Source organism: Cimex lectularius, unplaced genomic scaffold, assembly GCF_000648675.2.
Source record: "Cimex lectularius strain Harlan isolate CLEC.00 unplaced genomic scaffold, Clec_2.1 scaffold63, whole genome shotgun sequence".
In the NCBI taxonomy this organism is placed as follows: domain Eukaryota; kingdom Metazoa; phylum Arthropoda; class Insecta; order Hemiptera; family Cimicidae; genus Cimex; species Cimex lectularius.
In genome coordinates, this window is record NW_019392694.1 from 885,652 (window position 1) to 908,414 (window position 22,763).

Here is a 22,763-nt window from a genome sequence, read left to right on the forward strand (position 1 = left end):
AATGCATCAACATCGTTATTAAACTAATTTACATAATGGGCCTTGGCCTATATAAAATGGAGGTCAATACAATTTTCTGTGAGGTTTTCCGTTTGGTCCAGCATTTCTTCAAGCTGTGGGTTTTCCTAAGCGATTGTTTTGTTTAATAGCCATCAACACACTGAGACTTTCGGTGATGATTGCTGATTCTCCACCAAGCTCCAACTGGCCCCCATGTTACGCAAATACAAGTATGTATAAGAGAACTCTTTAATAATTTAAATCCAATCTGATGTAGATATAAATACATATATAAAGAAAAAATCTACTTTAAATTGTCTATAGAATGAGACATCTACTGAACCTTTTCAATCCAACTGATAGACGTTTCGCTGCACAAAGCTATAAAATTTAAGCATTAAAGAACTTTTAAGGGTTTTCAAAATTCACTATGCTCTGTCAAAATTACTTAATGTTTGGGAAGTTTCAAAAAATCTAACATTCATCATAGGTCATGTAATAAGCTTTTGAAGGATAAGCTTGGCAGGATCAGTACATTTTATTTTCCAGGGTTATGATAAATCAACCTCCCCCCCCCACAAAAAAGGGAAATAATTGAAAAATGAAGGTTGTAAACAAATGTGAAGAAGAAATTAATTAATTTTAGTATATAAAACGTGCATAAAATAATTATGATTACCTATGGGTTAGATAATAATAAAATACAATCTATTATAAAATTGTTTTCTTCTTATTATTTATATGTTTTTCTAATTTTTATTACGATAATTGAATACATTAAATTTTATAGAGGAATGAATCAACAATGTTGCTAAGATAGTAGTACTCTTCTATCGAAACGTAAATGATTTCTTTTGAAGAGGTCGGTTGTTATATTTAAGCCCGATCTACGAAAATCAATTGACCATTTTGTGTTACGACAGAGCGTTTTACTACAGTACCGCGTCGCCTGGCCCCGTCCGAATGTTGTTAGCATGGGGGTGGAAAAAGATTTGAGCAGTAGTAAAGGTGACCTCACGCAGTTTTTATACTTTCGCCGTAAATTGAAGGGATGGAAACAGTAAAACTGTTACGATCAAGTTTATGGGAGTACTTCCAGTTGGCGCTGGTGCGAGGAGAAAAAAATAGAAAAACGATGTGACGGCTTCCCCATAAAAACTATGCATCAATATGACTAGGATGGTAGTTAAATACGTAAACCATCTGCCAAGAATGGCAGATTGCTTATGTATTTAACTATCACGGAAATAGCTCATTTCGGTTAGAATGTTATTTAAATATATATATTTTTATCTCAACTAAACACCTTAATTAATTGGACCGCGAAAACTAGTGAATTTAAAAAGTTAAAATGAAGCTTAACTTCACTAAAGCTCTCCGTGGCCATTTTATTTGTCGCCGAGAATCAAATAGATTACACGACATTTGAAAAATGGCAAAAAGGAGGGAAAATTCAAAGGGTGGCGTTGCGATGGGGAGTTAGTTAGTGTCCTAGTAGGTCCAGGTCACGATAGCTCAAGTGGTAGAGTAGCAGCGTATCTAGCCGAAGATCGTGGGTTCGAATCCCGCTCGTTACACAGACTTTTTTATCTCAACTAAAAACCTTAATTATTTGAAAGATATTAATTGGTATGAGAACACGAAAATTAGTGAATTTAAATATATAGATCTAACTGAATTGTATATTTTTCAATTAAACATAAAATCATAACTAAAACCCAAAAAATATTATTCTAGTTGCTTCCAGAGAAAAAATGGCATTTTGTCATTTAAGGGTTTAAAATGCACGATAAACTGTAATCTTGCCAATTAAGGTCAATAATAGGCTGTAATTGCCAGGCTATTAGTGATTACTTATCAATTTTATCACAATTATTTAAAATATGAACTTACAGAAGAAAAAATATTGTAAAAAATTAAACACATATTAGAACAAAATTTGTTTGGTGTTAATCATAAAACATTACAAAGTAACGCTACTAAATAAAGTAGGAAGAGATATGTATCTATATATATGTTACAATATTGTTTTGGGAATTGAGATCGATTCAGAGTTCGTTCATGGGCTTACGTCCCGTGTATAATTTGTTACGTGTAGAAGAAACATTGTGAAGAACGTTAGATAAAAATTGTAAATCACTTCCTACCCTGCCGTTGGAATATGTAGATCTTACAATCAGTTCAGGCCCGGCAGACGGTTGATAACCATTGCCGTTATGTGCTTTTTGGTTATGTACAATTTTTTTTCTTTTACTCTCTTTTGTTTATCTAATAAAGTACTTTTTCATACATTCATTTCATTCAATCAGTTCAGGTGGGCTATAATCCTTAAACCCCGCCCATCGCCCTTTCTTTAAAAACAAGAACGGAAAAAATACAATGAAAGTATTTTTGCGAGTAGGCAACTTCCCTCCATGTTTCACAAGTGAAAATAAAAATAGAAAGTCCGGAATAGGTTTAATATTTTACTTAGTCATCGTAGGAAGTTGCTTTTTAGCTCGTCAGAATGCTTGTTTTAGCGCCAATAAAAAAACGAAGCATAATGATGCAAAATCTAGCAGACAAGCTACTAGATTGAGTATTAATACAAACTGTATATGTCCTTTTTAAAGATTCATTCTATTGTACATTGCAAGATTTTTTTTATTTAGATGGTTTTTATTTTTCCTTATTTCCTTTTATTTAAATTAATTCTTTTTGAGGAATTACACATGTACTAAAATTTTGATGTATAAGTTTTATAGTACCTACAAAACCGATTCGTTCATAATCCAGATAATGCCATAATTTAATTCTTAATTAATTTTATGTGTAATCAACACGAAAATGTGATAAAAAGTCCTTACATGATTCTTGTTGCATCTTTTCTTGTTATGTTTTCGAGTGGACCACTAATCCATTAATTACACACCAAACACAGAATTATTCATTTCCTCAATAGAGGGGAAACGCGAGGGGCATTGTTTTTTTAGGCGTCTTGTAGGATTGTCGGAAGTGTTTGGGGTAAAAGGCGTTGGACTAGGAAATAGAGATTTTATGGAAGTTATGAAAGATTTTGGATTGTTTAAAGGTTGGGATAATTGTTTTCAGCCTACAGTTCAATTCCGTACGTCATCAATTGAAGTATTGATGTGTAGATGAGGCTTCTTTGCAGTGAGAATTAGAATTGTGTCTTCTGTTCAGTACTATACTTTCGAATCGATTGTGGGGATACCAAGTATGTTTTTTCTATGTAAACTCCCAACTAGCTGACGACATTGGTTCCTGGAATAGGAACAGAGTTGTAGCAGTTTGGAAGAAAGATGGCAACATCAAACGTTGATGTGTATTTTCTGAAATTAATTTCGTAAAATTTGATCCTATATTTCTTGCACATTCCTCTTAACAGGAGAGATGATTGTGGAGGTTTTAGTTGACAGTACTGGCTCTGGGAATGTTGAAAGGACGGCGATAACTTCTGTACATGTTAGGTGTATTGAATCAATATTTACATGTATGTCTCCTGTGTATACTAAATGTAGCAAACCAAACATGCTGCCTTCCGAAACACCGGCGAGGAGGATAGCATAAATACATAATTTTAATACTATGATTACATTCACTAATTTTACCACCAATTAATAACTTTTAATTAATTAGGGTTTTAGTTGAGATAAAAAAGTCAGTGTCACGAGAGGGATTCGAACTCTCGATCTTCGGCTAGATACGCCGCTGCTCTAACCACTTGAGCTATCGTGACTTCGATCCACTCGGACACTAACTTCCTACCTCAACCCCACCTTTTGAATTTTCCCTCCTTTTTGCCATTTTTCAAATGTCGTGTAATCTATTTGATTCTCGCCGACAAATGAAATGGCCATGAAGAGCTTTATTTATTTATTTATTTACGGATCAAAATCTACTATAAAAAAAGGCATTTTACAATAACAAAAAATATAAATAATATATGTAAAAATACAAATAATATATATAAAAAGAATAAGGACGTATAATAATATAAATTGTACATATAAATGGTACATATAAATGATAAATATAAAAATACAATTTAAGAGTAAAAACTGAACAACACAAAACATAATTACTAACGAAATAAGGCAGAGGAAACAAAATAAAGCTGAAAGACAATTGAATCTACAATAATTAGGTACATATTTAATGAAAATAATGCTCTTTGTAAATATATAATAAGACTAGAGTGCGAGAATTAGTTGAACCAGTAAATGAAATAAATTGTAATAATTTTGTACAGTATGAAATATAAAAGCATTCAACTAAGGTTGTTGGATATGGTTTTTCACAGATTACACAGAACTATTGAAGAAGTCAATGCTATTGCAGATTCACTAATTTCGTGGACCGCTTGACCAATTAACAATCTCATTGATAGTCCTTCTCACCTCTCTCAACTACAGCTACATGTCCCTTCGCACTCTCTTAAAACCTATAAATTAATTTATATTGAATTCCAAAGCTCTAACTATATGCTCTCTTCTCCTCTACACAGAATGATGATCAAGAGTAACAACATCTGCAAAAGCTAATTAAGGTTTTTAGTTGAGATAAAAAAGTCAATGTCACGAGCGGGATTCGAACCCACGATCTTCGACTATTCGGCTAGACACGCATTTCGCCGCTACTCTACCACTTGAGCTATCGTGACATCGATCCACTCGGACGCTAATTTCCCATCTCAACCCCACCTTTTGAATTTGCCCTCCTTTTTGCCATTTTTCAAATGTATCTTTTTTATCTCAACTAAAAACCGTAATTAATTGAACTATGATTACAAACTTTAATACTATGATAGACGACTAAATTCCAATAATACATAATTTTAAAGAGATTATTTAACTTTATTGCATAGTTGAAACTAAATTTCCAATTCAAACAACCCCATAATTAATTGATCATATTCAATTCTAATTGATCCAATAGGTGTTTATCCATCAAATCAATCGCCATATGTGCTGAATATCACTAAAAAAATGGTGTTGACATCACAAGTTAAGTTTTTTTTTTTTTTTTTTTTGGTTGCCATTACCTTATTAATTTCCCAGCGTAAACATGTATCATAATTTATTATATATGTTAAAAATAAAAAGCATTTTTTATTAATGTATGGATGTGAAATCTTTTATAAATGCCTAAATTAAACTTTATGCAAGTTTGTTGTTTCATTTGCCACACTTTATTTAAATTGTCATCCATCAATTATGCGATTCTAATATACGTAAAGGTTTTTCTGAACCCATTGTTCATAATAACATATTTTTCTAGATCTATGAGTGTTTTTGATGTGACTTTACTTGAAGTGTTTGTTAAATGTTTATTATTTATTACACACTATTCATACAATAGTATTGTGTTCGTACCTTGTAAATTCAACACGAAAAATGTAATCATTATTTTATCGGCATTGGGATTTTTGCTTCGCCGACGCGAAATGTTTCAGAGAGGAAGCACGTTCAAAATGAAGACATATAATGAAATATTCCCTGGAGGGAGATAACGCTATTAAGACTTCATGAAGTGGGTATTCCGCCCGCCAGGGACACTAAAGGGGACAGTGACAGTATAATTTAATATCGGAAAGGAAGTTGTGTCGTATTACACCTTACACAGCGATAGATCAGCAACGATGTCTGCATTTCTCGAGCATGGCCAAGCGGCCGGGAATTGGATGGTGGTGTTGTGTCGGAGTCGGGGGCGCCTATTGTTATTCCATTGGGAATACCTTGTTTATACCGGTCGAGATATACGTCCGTTGTATAACATGTACAGTCGGTGACACTGGAGAGATTGGGAGAAACGAGAACTGGAAAAAGAAAACGCCTTTCGTCTGGAGGGGGTTCTGTTTATTTGTTTGCCTCGAGGCCTTCTGTGTGCAGCCCAGCCCTTTATTCGACTTGAATTGTCCGTATATGAATACGCTAACTTTTATGGAGGGAATCCAACTTATCTCATCTAGCCAAGATGTTTAGGGTCAGTCAAAGGGCATTCAAGTATGCTTTTATTTGCCTAAACTAAAGAAAATGTGTTATTCCTAAAGACAAAGAAATTTTGAAAATAGTAAAAATAAAAATAGAGTAAAATAAAAAATAAAATACACCTTCATTATTGCGGAAATCTGTCAAAATTTTACCTCATGTTTCTACATTTTTATTCCAAATAAACAAACATCAAATAAAAGGTGGAAAGTACTTTTAAAAATGAAATTGCCCATGTCCCCCAATACAAAAATTGAAAATTCAGTTAAAACGTAATATCGAGTGCTTACAAAATTCTGCACCACTATTTGACAATTATTTTTACAATTTGTTGACGTGGCGAGCAATAGCAAATTGTTAAACAACCAGTCGCTAAATATTATGCATAATTTTTACACTTATAATTAGGATAGTGATCAAACATAAAAGATATCAAACATCTTCCTATGGATTCGCTGCAGAATATTTAAAATCTATTTATAAAACAGTTTTCCAATTACACGTGTTTACAAATAACTGTAAATGTGCACATAAATGTTTACAATAACAAAAATAACTGCACTGGTAGCCTCAACGATTAAGTTATGGCATTCGAAACTGTGGTCCGCTGACGCTAACTAGGGCAACGTCCAGAAAATTTAATAACAACAAAAATAAACGTAGAAAGAATAAATAATAAAATTAAAAACTAATAATAATGAGTATTGGAAACGAAAGTTAGTTTTTTATTTTTATTAATGTATATTTATTTTTGCACGCGTAAGCAAAATAGGTTAGGTAAGTAAGACGAAGGGACTGGTTGGTTGATCGGTTTCCTAGGAATTTCATTGTTTATACTGAGACTTCATTTCCGGGAAGTGCTGTTTAAAACACATTGGATTTTTGCAATGTTGTACATAATACATATATAAAAAGCCGTTGTTTCGAGAAAATATGATTCAAGCTTATACTTCTCTCGCGAGTGCACCTGTCTCATTCTCGTCGATCAGTTATTTACTCCAATAAGGATCGGTGGCTGAAGTCAGGATCTCTGAGGAAGCATGCAGTTTCTCCTCCATCACTTACACAGCCAAGAAAATACCGAATAAGAATTGATGAAGCGGAAGATAACCTTCCGATGGGGACATTACTGATGACAAGCCAAATGAAGATCAGCCTTCGGATGAAGCACCGCAGCGGGATCCAGCATGTTCTACACTACAAGTGAGAAAAGGTGCAGGTCAAACAGTCGATGGAACGAGAATATCTAAAAACCGTAAGTAGTTCTATAGCTACTTTGGGGGTGATGAGGTAAAGTATGTGATTTGCGTGAAAGTTCTTCCAAACAGAGTAATGGTTCCAGTTACATTGCCGCGTTAATTTGAGGGCACACACCCAGAACTCCAAAAGAAACATACTATTTTCAAGTTATCGAGTGGCAGAGACAGATCGGTTTCCTGCTCATACCATCGCTGAAACCCTCATAAAATCGTGTGTTAACGATACTGTATGGAAGATGGAACAAGAAAGTCAATTTGGTAAGCAACACTGCATTCAATTAAGGAATGTAGTAATTTATTTATATAAGAGTAAACAATTTTCTTCCGTAGCGAATCTGCAATAAACTTGGTTATTCTTTATTTAATTATAATGATTTCTTTCTTCTCGCGTAAACATACAAATTTTTGTTGAATGTTAAACGTCACACTGAAAATAAGCCATTTTTACTACTTTTTATATCAGGATATCTTCGGTTATTCTGCTCACTTGTTATTGAAGGTGGTTCTAATGAAAGAACTATTCTTCGATGGTTTTAAAAGCTGACGTTAGGCGATACGACATATGAAAACCAACCAGCAAATGTATGGCGGTTTTGTGATTGGGCTTATTCGTTTTTTCCTTTTCAACTCAACGACGTCCTAATAATACTACTACCCAACTGACCAAATACATCAAAGTTAGATCAAAAATCCGTCTTTTTAAAAAGATTGAACAACACACTCACTCCAACATTTATCATTTCTACCAAAAAATGATACATTTTACCTGTCACTTTATCATATCCTTCGTGTTTCAATACAGCATGTGAATAATTAAAAAGGGCTTGAAAAACAAGCTCATTCCATTCACCTGTTTTGTTTCTTACATACCATCTGGTTTTTCCTAGCTAGGAATAATTTATTCGATAAAACAATTTTGAGACTTTTCTCTTTTTTTCATCTCATAACTCAATATTTTTTAAAAATGGTATAAAAAACATGTTTCGTAAAAAGAGTATCATAAAATGTTAGTATTTTGTGTGCAATATATTTTATTTGTTGGTCAAATTTGTAAATTACTGTTGGTTTGTTAAAATCGACAAATGACAATCCAGTAATATCCAAGAGTCAAAAACAAGTCAAACAGAAGCTTATTGTAAATAAATTAATAGATTTGTACATTTTATACAATAATATTATGGTGTAAAGTGGAAAAAAATATTTTTTTTAAATTTTGTTTTATTTTATTATATTTTAGTTTTTTTACAGGTATTCTGAAATTTCTTTGAAGACCGACTCAGTCTTAATTATTTGAGAACACAAACAAAATTCATCTGCGAGCCCTCTCCAACATTGGCTCATTGGAGCCTTTCCTCGGTTATGTCATTATGAGACCATTTAAACGGATGGTGGACGTTCAACATCTTCGCTAAATACGTCCAGGTACCGTTCGAAATGTTTCCACTTTAATTGACTCAATAGCAGTATTTTTGGGAATCTGATTAGAGGCATTGAATCTATTCTTGATACATAATCATATTCAGACCTGCAGTGTACTTAAAGAGAGCGTCCAACTCCGTCTCCAGAAGGATCAAGTAGCTGGGAAAACAGAATAACCATTTAATAAACATATTTTATACACCTTCTATAGCTTTACACTCTTCGAATCTTTTGGTAGAATGCCATTTTTGCCTTTAAGGGTGTGACCCTACATTATTCACTATCCACTAATTTTCGCGGTTCGCTTGACACTATGAAGTCACGGTAGCTCAAGTGGTAGAGTAGCGGCGTATCAAGCCGAAGGTCGTGGGTTCGAATCCCGCTCGTGACACTGACTATTTTATCTCAACTAAAAACCTTAATTAACTGAATTATTCCCTATTTATCGCCCTTATCCAATTTCCTTATTTTAAAAAAATTAAAATTTCCTGATTTTCCTTATAAAGTTAGCTTTATAAGACTGATTAACGTCTATTTTCATTTGAAAAGACTTTTATCCTAAATTAACTTGACGTTTGCATCAGGACGTCTGAAATTAAATAAGCATTCGATGCTTGAACTAGTTAGGAACAATTTTTTGTGTTAAATGTGTGGAAATGCTTGGCTTTTATTGTAAATGTTAAATAATATTATCAAAAGATACGCTTTGGATTCTAAATATATTGCATTATATAGAAACGAAGGATATTAAAGTTGAATAGTTAGACGACTGTAACAGATGGACCGATTCGTACGAACTTTCTAAAAGGGTTCTTTTCTATGTTAAAAACATAACCCGCAACTATCCAGAGTTTCCGATTATAACTGAAAGTTTATTTAAGTGGCCTCTGCGAGGTGATTGTAAATCCGTTTGTAAATCCTATCCAGGATCCGAGACAATAAAGCAGGGAATCCCGCAGTAGCAACTAGAGTTTGATCTGAAACACTGTCAAACGGCCCTGTGGGAGCGATTCAGCAACTTTTCGGGTTACAGTCCTCACGGGAAGGGGTTGGGATCAATCTGTACCTAGTAAGTGGAGTTGCTGATGAACGTCCTCCGACCTCAGAAAGTTTCGTTTTCAATTCATATTATGCCCTAACCGGCTGATGTTATTTTACATCGAGAGGAAATTACATCACCAAATATGTCTATAAATGTGTCTTGTCTGATTTTGTGAAATAACGTATTTATTAATATAATTAGTATTGTTATTAAATCAGACTTTTTGTAATCTTGATATTGGTTAGGTGTTTGGTTGAAAGGAAACATAGTGCGTAATGATAAACTTGTAATTGTATTCAGTTTAAGCTAAACTTTTTAAAGCCAATATATTTAACATTGAATTTTGACACCTGGCTCTAATGTTCCAGAGTTGTCTGAAGTTCTTATGTTTTAGGGACTTGACTTTCGCTGGTGCTTTTCTAACGGTCTATAACTTTGTTCTTCTTGTGGCTTGAAGAAATTATCACCGTACCGGGAGCTAGTGTTTCCGCATTTGCTTCTACTTTGATTGATAACGCTTCTTCTTCTTCCGCCTCTAAGTGTACTTGATTTGATGTTGTCTGCCGTTACATTAATGCTAGGATTGTGTCGTATGGCAGGCAATTCCGAATACCAAAAAATATTCTTCGTTTTTCGGCAGCCGTTTTTAACCATCCTGTTGCATCCTTTTTAAAAAGAATGGTTCCTATTCACAGTAAGTTGTTTCGCAACCGAAGTTGTTTTGGTTGCGAAATAACTTACTGTGAGTAGGAACCATCTTCTAAAAAGGATTGAACTCCACGCCCGCTCCATCATTCATAATTTCTATTCTGTTGCATGGTGTACTTCCAATAACGGACGTACCAATTGTTTTCTTACTAAAATTGTAAAAGGAAAACTATAAGTCTTTTTTATCTTTCTATCTGCTAATAAGCATGTACATGAAACTTTAAATACAAATCTTGTGATGTTTGCTATTTAATGATATCATGTTACTGCCTTTCATCTGAATTTAATTTACTTTTAAATTTGTTTAACAATTGTACTACAAAAAATTGTTTCATTCCTTCTTTAAATGTCCCAATTCTTTACTCAGTTCCACTAGCATCCTCGATAATCATCTCCGTCGACTGAAACGCCGATGACAACATGACGCCCCTTAGTGACGAAGAAAATTTAAAAAGTGAAGTTATTATTTATTATTATAAAGGAAATATTAAGGCCTCGGTGTAAGGTCAGTTTGATACACATAGAAGAAGGTTAACAATTTTTTTAGGACTTTTAATTTGGAAGCGTTCGTTTTTTGAATTTGAACAAGTCAATATAGAATGATGATGTTATCCGAACTTTTGTAGTTTCAGGGGATGGTGAAATCCCGTTAAAGTAAACAGGTAGGGTTTAAAATACCTAATTGTAAGTGTGAAGTTAATGGACAGAATCTTTGTTGCATTCATTTTAATTCCCTATTTTTAAAACAAACGTCGAGGCTTTGTAAATGGTTTGATAGGTTTCTGTCGCGGCACTGGAATTTTGTACGGGGAAAGGATCGTCAGAAAAACTGGAGAGAATTGTTTCTGGATAGATAGAAATGTCAGCAAAATATATCGTTTAAATAAGAGGTCCGAGAATGATCCTTTGCGGGACGCCAGCTTGCTTGGATTGATAGAGGATTCGCTGTACCCTGAAACTTTGAAGTAACAATCAGACGGGAACGATTTTAGGATTAGGTGTGTTGGATAGGATTCCCGACAGAACCCATAGGACGCCGAGTGCTAATCGCTGTCAACGTCTTAAGCAGTGTCGAGAAACACACCCGGACAACACTGCTTCTGCTCAAGGGAGGTTGAAGTGAGCTTTACAACACGATGATGAAATTGATAGATCGTTGAATGTACGGACCTAAATCCAAATTCCAAAATGGTGACTCGGAATAGTTTTTTGGGGATTCAATGATAGGGTTTCTCGGGAATTTTACTCATTGCAGGAAGAAGCCTGATAAGGTAGTAGTATGAAGGTAGATTGACAGGTTCGGTTGAGTGATGTAAAAGAATAAAATTATAGTGGAAAATTTACAAATGGCAGGAAAATATGTTGTTCGCAGGACGGAATTGGAGATGTACATAAGAAAAAAGAGAACTTTTTTCGGTAGGTTCTCTTCTTCTTAATGTAAGACTCATTGATAATATGAGAAATTTTTGTGGTCGTTATTTCAATTCATATCAATTGCTGTAAATACATTTTTGAGTCCATTATAAAAATAAAATAAAAAACTTAACTCGCGAAGCATATTTTACAACAAAGCATATTTTCCATGGAACGTTTTTGCTGGTGAGGCAGTACGAAGTTACAGGGAACTTTTAAAAATGTATATATTCAAATGATGGTGAATGGGATTTTTTCTATTACACAGACAGAAACCTATATGAATTTTAAATCACTAAAATATTTTTTCCTCGCGGAACATTTAAGCTTTTAATCTTTATTGTATTGCTTTTTTTACATTTAAATCTTAATATACAAGTTGTAAAACGAAAGGAAACTTATAAATCATTAATAACAATTAAAAACAAGAAAATAATCATTGTTATTCATCATAAAGCTTAAAAACGGATTTTAATTTGTCAAAGTACCATTTTTAAAAGTGAAAAACAGTAATCAAGTGAACATCCAGTAGATTTTCTACAATTTTATTTGAAATTTTATAATTCAGAAATTACAAATTGTGCAGTGTCTCTCTACAAGCCATTAACCTCCCCCAGACCCTTCCATACCATGCACACCCTTGCCATTCCAAGTCCTTCCACAATTTTTCCCCAATGAATAACTAACATCGAACTCAAGCATGTCGTTTGAAAGCTTAATTATTGGGAAGATTCTGAAGGACTTTTACATTTTCCAGCACAATGTGGAACAATAATATAAAAAAATGAAATTCTTAAAAAAATTACAATGTTATTATTTTGATATTTTGATGGGTACAAATCTTTTAAACTTTACTACATGCTAATGAACCCTTTAAAGGAAATTTAATGCTCATTTCAATGGGAAGAATCTTTTTATTTATTTTGTTGTGATTCGTGATCTTTTTTTTTCTAGTTTTCAGCTGTAAAGGGTTTATAGAAAAAAATCTTTATGCGCTGAAAAATCACAAAAACAGAAATTAGAGCCTAACAATCGAAAACCGGACCATGGTTTATATGTCACGTTTTCTTCCATTTGGGGTGTTGGTGATGTTAAAGCATGAAGTATAATAACACCCTGTACTATTATACTTTATGTCGAAGATGTATTTGTATAGAATATTAAGTAATGCCAATATGGAATCAACGCAAAATAATCTATACACAACGTTTGTTGATAACTATCATCAGTTAAGAGACGAAGCTCTTATAATTTTCTTTTGGGCCATTATCGCTTGGTAGATTTTAATTCTAATAAAACGTGGAACATTCACTTAAAGTTTCATCATTCCTTTCCTTAAAAAAATACCCAATTTATCATCGAAAAATCGAAGCGCCTTTCTACAGACACCAAACACAATCAATCACAGCACTCAAAGTCAATATCTGTTTTGACTTGTTACCCTCATCCCCCGGCTTCGCAAACTAGTGCTTTTCCAAGTTAATCCTCACCATTCATCACCTGGTCATCCCACTTAAGCCCTGTTTCTCCATGGGAACATCTACTTAGTTAATGGGTATATTATTATTTAATAATCTCTTTCTGTTGAGTTGACACTAAATCGTTACATTTGTTTGTTCTTGTACGCTCTAGCAGGTCACACGCCGGGCATTTATTTATTGAATATAGTTTTATTATGAATAAAAACAAGAGGCTTTTTCCTATTGTTACGGATGTTACACTTCGCCTTATGACCAGTGGTGTTTCCAGGATTTTGTTTGTTTCACACGATGTCACTCAAACAAACCACATTGCTTACAGCACTGAAAATTGCCGACAGCATGAATAAAGGTGACGGCAATCAAACACTTAGTAACCTGAAGAAGAATATAACGGGCATGGAACTTAAAAATAAAATCCAAGCCCACATCGGATGCCATCTCTTATCACAAATGGAGAAAATCCCATCATTTGTCAGGACTTAACAATTTTCAGCATGACGTCGTTACTAGAATGTTTACGATGAAATTTTCACTAAAACAAACGACATGGATGGCGAAGAAGACGAAGAACCTGAAGAAGAAGTACAGAAACCAAGAAATTTATCAGCCAGAAATTTATGTCATTTTTTAGCGCAATCAAATGTTGATTAAAATCTGTTGTGGACAATTCACCCTATTGAATCAGCAACAGACAACATATCTGTGAATAATTTTTATACAAACAAAACGATCAGTATTTTCCAAAATAAATATAATAATTTTGAATTGGCTTTCCCATCTCAAAGCCTGGAAAGTTAACATGCTGAGGACTATTTGTTCAACCTCCTGGGGAGGAGATCGGACGGACATGCTGAAACTATACAGGGTGTCCTTGCCTTGTTGCCTCATCATCCCTAACCATCCCTCTATCACAACGTCGCCCATCGTTTATACTGACAGCTCCAGGAATTCAATCAGTGCGAGAACTGCCTTTGTAACCAAGTTACCTACAAAAGTTATAAGTTTGCTCTTCTTGCAATAAGTAGCAACTTTACCGCTGAGGTCGTTGAGCACAATAAAAATTAGAGTCCATTATGTTTAGTAGTCTAATTGAAGAAATTACTTTTTTCTTCTTTTTATGTAAGGTCTTGGTTGAAATGATAAAGTTAGTGTCACGAGTCCACCGAAGGTCGTGGGTTCGAATGCCCCTCGTGACACTAACTTCAACCAAGACCTTACATAAAAAGAATAAAAAATTTGAATATTGTATTCCGTGTCATATAACGAATGGTCGTGTGCAAGGATTCTACAGCTGCGCTGCTGGCCATCCAGAATCAATTCTCCCTTAATCCCATAATACTCCTAACCCTGAGGGAATTTTGGACGAGAAAAGTGAATGTCCTATTCATGTGGATTCCGGGACAGCGTGACATTCGTGGCAATGTTCTTGCTGCCGCGGCGGGCAAATCGGCGGTCACAGAAGGGATCTGAATAAATCGAGCCTCTGGGGAAGAATTTCTCACCCATATCAAGACAACAATTTGGGAAAGTGGCATAACGAATGACGTGAAATGACCCTCAATCAGCAGAGAGAATATAAGGAAGATGTAAAACAATAGACATGATAAATGGTGGGTTGAGTGTGTTGTTCAATCTTTTTAAAAAGAAAGTTCCTACTCACACTTAGTTGTTTTCAAAAATCCAGATTTCAAGCTTATAGCATCATCAGGTTGAAGGAATTTACAACCACGTCTGTCGGTATGAATTATAAGAATGAACCTGCCGAACTCTTGTCAACGCGACGTTCCAAAGAGAAAAAAAAAAAAAGAATAAAGCTGCGCAATTTTGAACGTGCGGAAAGTGGGAATTATAACACAACTAAATAGTGTATTAATAAATAATGTGAGAAAACAATTATAAATTAATTCGTATATTTTTCATTTATTAATTAATATAAAAATAAAAATAAAATGATACATTAATAATAGATTAATAAATTAATGATAAAATTAAATACTAAAACGTAAATTGCTTAATTTGTACGTCGAATATTATTGAGGTATATATTTAAAATAGGGGGTAAATCAAAATCTATTATGTTATTAATGCATTTATATCCATGTTCAATTTTACTTTTCTTAATGTCAAATTTCTCAAACCAATCTAGTTCCCTCCCTTTGTTGAAACTATGTAACACTGTTGTATTTAAATTTGAATTGAAATTGTGTTTTGGTCTTTAAATTCCGAAAATTTGTTCCATTTAGGCAAGTGTTCTACAACCCTTGTTTTAGTTTCAATACCGTTTTGTCCTGTTTATTTAATGTCGCAATCATAACACTTAAGTTGGTAAACCCCGCTGTTTGCCAAGTTATCTACCTTATCTTTAGGTTAAAAAAAAATTAATCACTAATTTATAATTAATTTCTTACAGTATTTATTAATATAATAATTACTTGTTTATAATTCCCGCTTTTCGCATGTTCAGAATTGAGCGCCATTATAAACCAGCGTCTCATTGGAACGCCGCGTTGGTGGGGGATCGGCGGGTTTACTCTTACAATTGATGTCGAGAGTCGTGGTTGTAGAACTCCTTCAATCTGATGATGAGCTAAAAGCTCGAACAACACACTCACTCCACCATTCATCATACACATTTGGTAGGTTTTATTCTTGTAAAGTAGCCCAATCGGAAAACGGAATAATTCGATAAAAATGAAACGGTAATTTAGCTGCGAGGGGGATGAGATCGAGAAATTGAAAAACCGTTTGGGAAGAAGATGGCAATCGAATTAACTCAAGGGATAAGTATGTGGCAGGAAGTTATCACTTCACGAAATAATTCTCATTACGTCGTAGCCGAGATTTCTCTTTGAACAAATAACAATGAAAGAATTTATCCGACGGCGATAAGTCTCATTTCTATGATAACGACAAAATGACTCCTGGACACGAAAATTGGAAATTTATTCCTGTTACAAATTTTCTTCGAATATTTGTGAAAAGTTCCAAGGGAAGATATTCCTTTAAAAAAAAAAACTCTTTTATCCGTGAGATTCTTTTCAACTTGTCTAAAGTTCAAGACCTGGTGTCTTTCTTGAAGACTTATTCCGTTAATTCTGCTCCTTCAACCGACGACTACTTCAACAAATTGAAGTCCAATCTGAGCAAGAAAGTTTGGACTGATTTATTCTTTTTTATCGAATCCCCCTTTCGCATCTGAATAAACACGTCCAGTTTTCTTTTGTCATTTGGAATAGGTTTAAATAAAATTGGCATTGGTGTTATCTTGATTTCGTAACCTTTTTCCCTAATTACCTACAAATGGTAAAATGCAGGTTTATTTAACCAAAATCTATTGTTTTAGTTGAATCGAATAAACAAAAACAAATAATAAAATTTAAAAACAACTTTACATACTCGATTATTATTAATAATCAAGTTTTGTGTGAGATACTTTTTTTAATTTAGCCCAGCCTTCGGGAATGGCCAATATCTACTTTAATTTATATTGCACTACCCCCATAGCCATCAGATTTTTCGAATCATGTGATACTGAGGAATTCCGTATTGAAATCTATTTGTTAACCATGTTGCAGAGAGTATGGCTATGTCTATATTTTACAACTGCGTAGGAAAGCCTATTTTTCAGAAAGGAGCGTATATTCAGAAAATATTGAGATTTTCATGAATTGTAATCTCTTGATTGATGCTCATTTCATTTATTTAAAGAGAAAAGGAAAAAAACAAAATGAAAAATAACGCCCATCATGAACTGAATGCCGCATAAGAAATAAGAGGAAGAACTATACAAAACATGTAACCACGTCAATATCGTAACAGCATTTGACATGTAATAAGAACCCGACATTACATTTAATATAGCTAACTTCGTTAAATTTATATACAATTGATTTCGTGGTCCGTCTGACCAAATAAATTCTTTCAATTAATTAATCTTTATGTAAGGTATTGGTTGAGATTTATATACAATGTTATGTGGCTTCCATGCCTTGTCAGGATATGTATTCATTGGTTAAAGACTTGATGACTGCGTGATTATCTTGAACAATATTATATAAAGCTGACCCGACTTTATCGATGATTTCTTTTTCAGAGAAGTTATTCATTCGAATATATTCACTTAATTGCTTAAGAAGGGTAATATATTTTTCAGCCTCAGTAGTTACGCTGCTTACGGATTGTGTTCTAGAATACTTGAAAGGTCTGTTGGGTCTGATGGGATATTGGATGTTGATTTGTTAGGGAAGTGTAACCGGTTTTATTTTAACCCAAGATTCTTTGGGCGAGTTGACCGTACTAATGATTTAAGGTACTGGTATCGAGGATTTATATTTTGAATAAAGGGTGAAAAATTTTCATTACTTTGTGACATCATGGTTAGCCAGACTATCGAACCTATTATACGAAGGTATAGGAAGCCTCTCAAAAAATTGTCCGGTTTTCTTCCTCAATTTTTTTTATAGAACTCGTATTCTTTTCAATTCTCAACGTGGCTCTTTCGACAGAGCAAGACGGATTATCATCGTATTTTTGACAATCTTTTATTAAATGTTCGTTTCCGCATTAAACAACGTAGTTTGCCTCTGCATTATGCCGCCGTGTGGTTGAAGTATAAGCAATTACCGCACTGCCTGACGGGGAGGTATGTACGGCCAGACAGGACGATAACTACCATACATCGTAACGGCCTCGAGCCTCAAAGTTTTTAGGCAAGTCTGCACAGGGGTAATCCAAAATTTATAAACTTTTCCCCATTTGTTCGTGCGATCAACTGAAAGCAGTGGAACAATCGACCGAATATCTAGCCAAATCTCATGTTCACTTAAACTACGACGAATAATTCCTTTTTTTCTTTACTAGAAAATCAGGGATATACACCACGATCCGTTAACAAATTAGCAACCTTCCCATTTACCTATCATTTTTTATCCTAGTTTTTCCTACAATGCGAATCCCCATAATAGATGCATTACTAATACTAATCAGTACTAATAAAATGGCAAAAAGGAGGGAAAATTCAAAAGGTGGAGTGGAGATGGGAAGTTAGTGTCCGAGTGGATCTCAAGTGGTAGAGCAGCTGCGTATCTAGCCGACGATCGTGGGTTCGAATCCCGCTCGTACCATTGACTTTTTTATCTCAACTAAAAACCTTAATTAATTGTAATTTATTATTAAAAAAACTACATGGGAATGTTTGCTAACATTAACCAATGTTATTACAAAATGTTATTTGAAAGTGCAAGGACATTATTAAACTATATTGCGTATAATAGTTTGCGTATGGCGTATAAGATCCAGAGAAACAGAAATTGTAAAAACAAAAATATAAAATTGATTACGCTAATTATTTATATTGAACGAGCAGGTATTAACAATCTCCCTCGCCATTGAATGTACTACAGGTTAGAAAGGAAAAAAGAATGTTTTCAAGAAGTAATGTATTTGTTTGCCAAAAAATAATAATAAAATAATAAAAAATAGATAGGAACTTATTTTTAATGGCAACTGGCGAGATTGAATGTAGCCATGGGGAATGTATTAAATTAACTACAGCGATGCGAAATCATCGACAGTATTGCTTGACCAATTAATATATTACAATTAATTTAGTTGTTAGGTTTTTGTTGAGATAAACTTGGCATTGAAAAATGGCAAAAAGGAGGGAAAATTCAAAAGGTGGGATTGAGATGGGAAGTTAGTGTCCGACTGGGTCGAGGTCACGATAGCTCAGGTGGTAGAGCAGCGGCGTATCTAGCCGACGATCGTGGGTTCGAATCCCGCTCGTGCCATTGACTTTTTATCTCAACTAAAAACCTTAATTAATTGTAACTAATAGTACTATTTTGGTAAAGCCATTTCTCAAATAGCAAGGGGTAAACTTTACCTATTGTGTTATTGCCTTCTACACAGACAAAGAGACCGGCATCTTTCTGTTGAAAACGGTTATTGGCTAATTTTTGCCTAAATTCTTGAATTTTTATTCGGCCTGGACCATTGATTTATCTTTAAGTATGGCTTTGCAGGAGTATTGAGAGGGTTAATTTAAGAAAATCTGTTCTTTCATTATGTTAGGTGAAGTTTCATTTGTGTTTGAAGACATCGCCAAAGCTGTTTACTCATCTTATTTTATATACTATATATTACCAACTCCACGGTTCATATGTTCTCTATTGATAGGTTGAAAAATTATAAGTTCTCCGTGGTTGAAAACCTTTATTCAATTTAGCAAATTACATGGTCGTTCGGGCCCCTGGCCCATCATCAGAAACTAAACATAAAGAAATCTCATGCTATAATTCCCAATCTGAAGGCACATCCATATTTTTTAATAAATGTATTTATACCTGAACTATGAGAATGATACATATATACCAAATAATGAATAAAGCTTTCCTTATTTTAAATTAAACTAAAATACTGAATTTATAGATAATAAACGAAATCAAATTAAACTAATTGTCAACTTTACCAAAGCAAATAAAATGAAACATATATTATAAATCAAAGGTACTCAATCCTGTGAATCCTTATTCCTCGGGATCTCTCACACACCTGAGTTCCGAGGTCCAATTCTCTCTCCCTCTTATTGTTTATCCGAGATACCCAGTCCTAATCATTGGGCTCGTGACAAAACTATTTATTATTTGATACCACGCTTCTTTAAACATTTTTGGGGGTATGCATTTATTATGGCCATAGTAAGGGATTTATGTTTTATAACAGGTCAGAAATCTTCGTCAGATAATTTCAATGCTGTGTATTAAATTCCTAATGACATTTTTGTTTTGTTGATATGGATGGTTAGAATGGAAGTTTAATAGTCGATCTGAAAATGATGTTATGGTATACCAACAAAAATTAAGCGTTGCGCCTTCCCTAATTATGTATATATCCAATTTCAACAATAAATTCCAATTTCTCATGAAAGTTATTTAACCCAGTTAAAAAAGACTCTTAATCCTCTTTATCGATGATACATAGTATATCATCTATATATTTGAATAATATTTTGGGTGGATGTTAGTGTCTTTTATTGTCCTGTTTATTAAGTGATTTACAAGTATTCCACATTAATTTACCGATAGAGATCCACCCATAGCAGTCCCTTCAAAATTAAAAAAAAAAAATTACGATGATGTCAGTTTTTTCCCGAAGGGAATTGGAGGATTGGTGACCCCAGGGTATTTGCTCCCATGGAGTACTTAGTACTTACTAAATTTCGAAGGGACTGCTATGGGTGGATCTCTATCGGTAAATTAATGTGAAATACTTATAAATCACTTAATAAACAGAACAACAAAAGACACTAAGATCCGCCCAAAAATATTATTCAAATATATAGATGATGTACTATGTATCATCGATCAAAATAATAATAAAAAATAGGAACTTATTTTTAATGGCAACTGGTGAGATTGAATGTAGCCATGGGGAATGTATTAAATTAACTACAGTGATGCGAAATCATCGACAGTATTTATTGATCCGAAAATCGTGTAAACCCCTTGCAACCAATTTTTCGGTTGAACGTCAGTCAGGTGGAGGCGTACATCGGCTGTGCAGGTTTCGGTCGGCCTCCGGGCACTGAGGCTAATTTGCAACGTAGCATCATACAAGAGTGACTAATGGCCAAATATACACAGAAAATCGAGCCTAATGGACTCTTTTTATACAATTTACATCGTGCAACAGAGCGTGGGACGTCAGGCCGCTGAAAATTCATTATTTGTTGCTAAGCAACCTCCGGGTTTGTGGGATATTGTTTTCATAAACATTGCCATACCAAAACCGTATTCATATTTTTTAAGACAAAGAACAATTTTAACAAGTCGATTTTTAAACATTAGAAAAAATGTTTCAAAATAGGAAATCAATAATTTTTCGCAGTAAATAAACTAGTGTTGGGATGTAATTTCGAATAACTGCGGGTTTGAAAGTGTTTTCTTTGTTTTACGCACAAACTTTATGCTCTCCTAAAAATGTTTTATTATGGTAAAAGAGAGGCTCACACCCAATTCCTGCAACCCCTTCATGCATAAATATTTCATGGCCGTGTTTATGTTCATATTTTGATTCCGGTCAATTGACTATTTTTTCCATTGTAAATTTTGCCCCAAATTAGCTAGTTATCTATGTTACAATTATTTTATTTGTTACATAAATGAAACAAATTATTAAACGTATAAGCTTAATTTAATCTCACACTTAAATCATTGATTATTAGCAAATTAAATAGTTTATACTTACTCTTACTTCGATAGTTCTAGGTTATAAAAATATATTGTTGTAAAAATTTGTTTGTTTTTTTGTAATTATTGATTATTCAACTTTGCACTCTATAATGAAGAGGAAACTTCAGTGCTTCATCAAGGAGAATTATAAAACATTTTCAGTTTAGTGATGGTCTTTTGGTAAATGTTAAGTAGCCCACTTTGTAAAATGCGGATTAAATTAATGTTAACAATACATGTAGTGTTAATGGTCAACAATACTTAACTAGCTTGCCAAATCTTCAAAGGTACTAAATAAAAACGATAACAATCTTACCTCAGTGTTGTTACGAGATCAGACGTGTATTAGAGAGAGGATCAACAAGCAGTAAGTGGAACTGTGGTAGTTGAACTTGAAAATTACTTTTTCCTTTTCTTTTCGATTTATGGTTACAGTTTTATTATTAAAAAAGAAAATTTTTCTTTAATAATTTTCATGGTTTTCCTGGCCTTATTTTCGTTATTTTGTCCCTCTCTCCTTTTCTGTCTTCTTACCTCTGGACGTGGACTGCTGAGTTGGCTAAGTTGAAATGGCAAAAAGGAGGGAAAATTCAAAAGGTGGGGTTGAGATGTGAAGTTAGTGTCCGAGTGGATCAAGGTCGCGATAGCTCAAGTGGTAGAGCAGCGGCGTGTCAAGCCGAAGATCGTGGGTTCGAATCCCGCTCGTGCCATTGACTTTTTTATCTCAACTAAAAACCTTAATTAATTGTATGATATTAATTGGTCAAGCGGACCACGAAACTAGTGAATTTAATAGTTTTAGATTGAACGATTACCTATCCATGAAAAATATGAATAAACATCACAAAAATGTCATATTTTCTATATTATCATCATCGACGTTGCTTACAAAAGATGAATTTAAACAGAATATTTAGATCCAGATATTCCAGTTTAGAAAACAGAAGGATGAAGTCGTCAAATTAAGGAAGGAGGTAAGAGGGTTGCCTAGGAAATATTGTCTTCGCCCGTTCTAGCGCCCCGACTTTATTGAGAAGATAAATCAGGCCTTGGAGTTAAAAGTTGTTAGCTTTTCTTCTTGTTAGTTTTCTTATTTAGTCGGTGCCCTGGCCAGGATCCGATGGGTTGAGGATGACTCAGTTTTTAAGTGCCCCAGGCAGCCCAACTCCAGACAACACATTAACTTCCAGCGAACGGGCCATGTATGCAGTCGGGTCACG

At 34.0% G+C, this 22,763-nt stretch overlaps 1 protein-coding gene and 1 non-coding gene across 3 annotated transcripts in view; both read left to right on the plus strand.

Annotated features, from left to right (window-relative positions):
• LOC106673973 (neuroligin-4, Y-linked-like) overlaps window positions 1-22,763 on the plus strand; it is a 777,726-nt gene that overhangs the window by 675,158 nt on the left and 79,805 nt on the right. The gene's annotated exons all lie outside the window — the stretch shown is intronic.
• Window positions 22,181-22,253, plus strand: Trnad-guc. Its single transcript has one exon. It is a non-coding gene; the product is annotated as a tRNA-Asp (tRNA).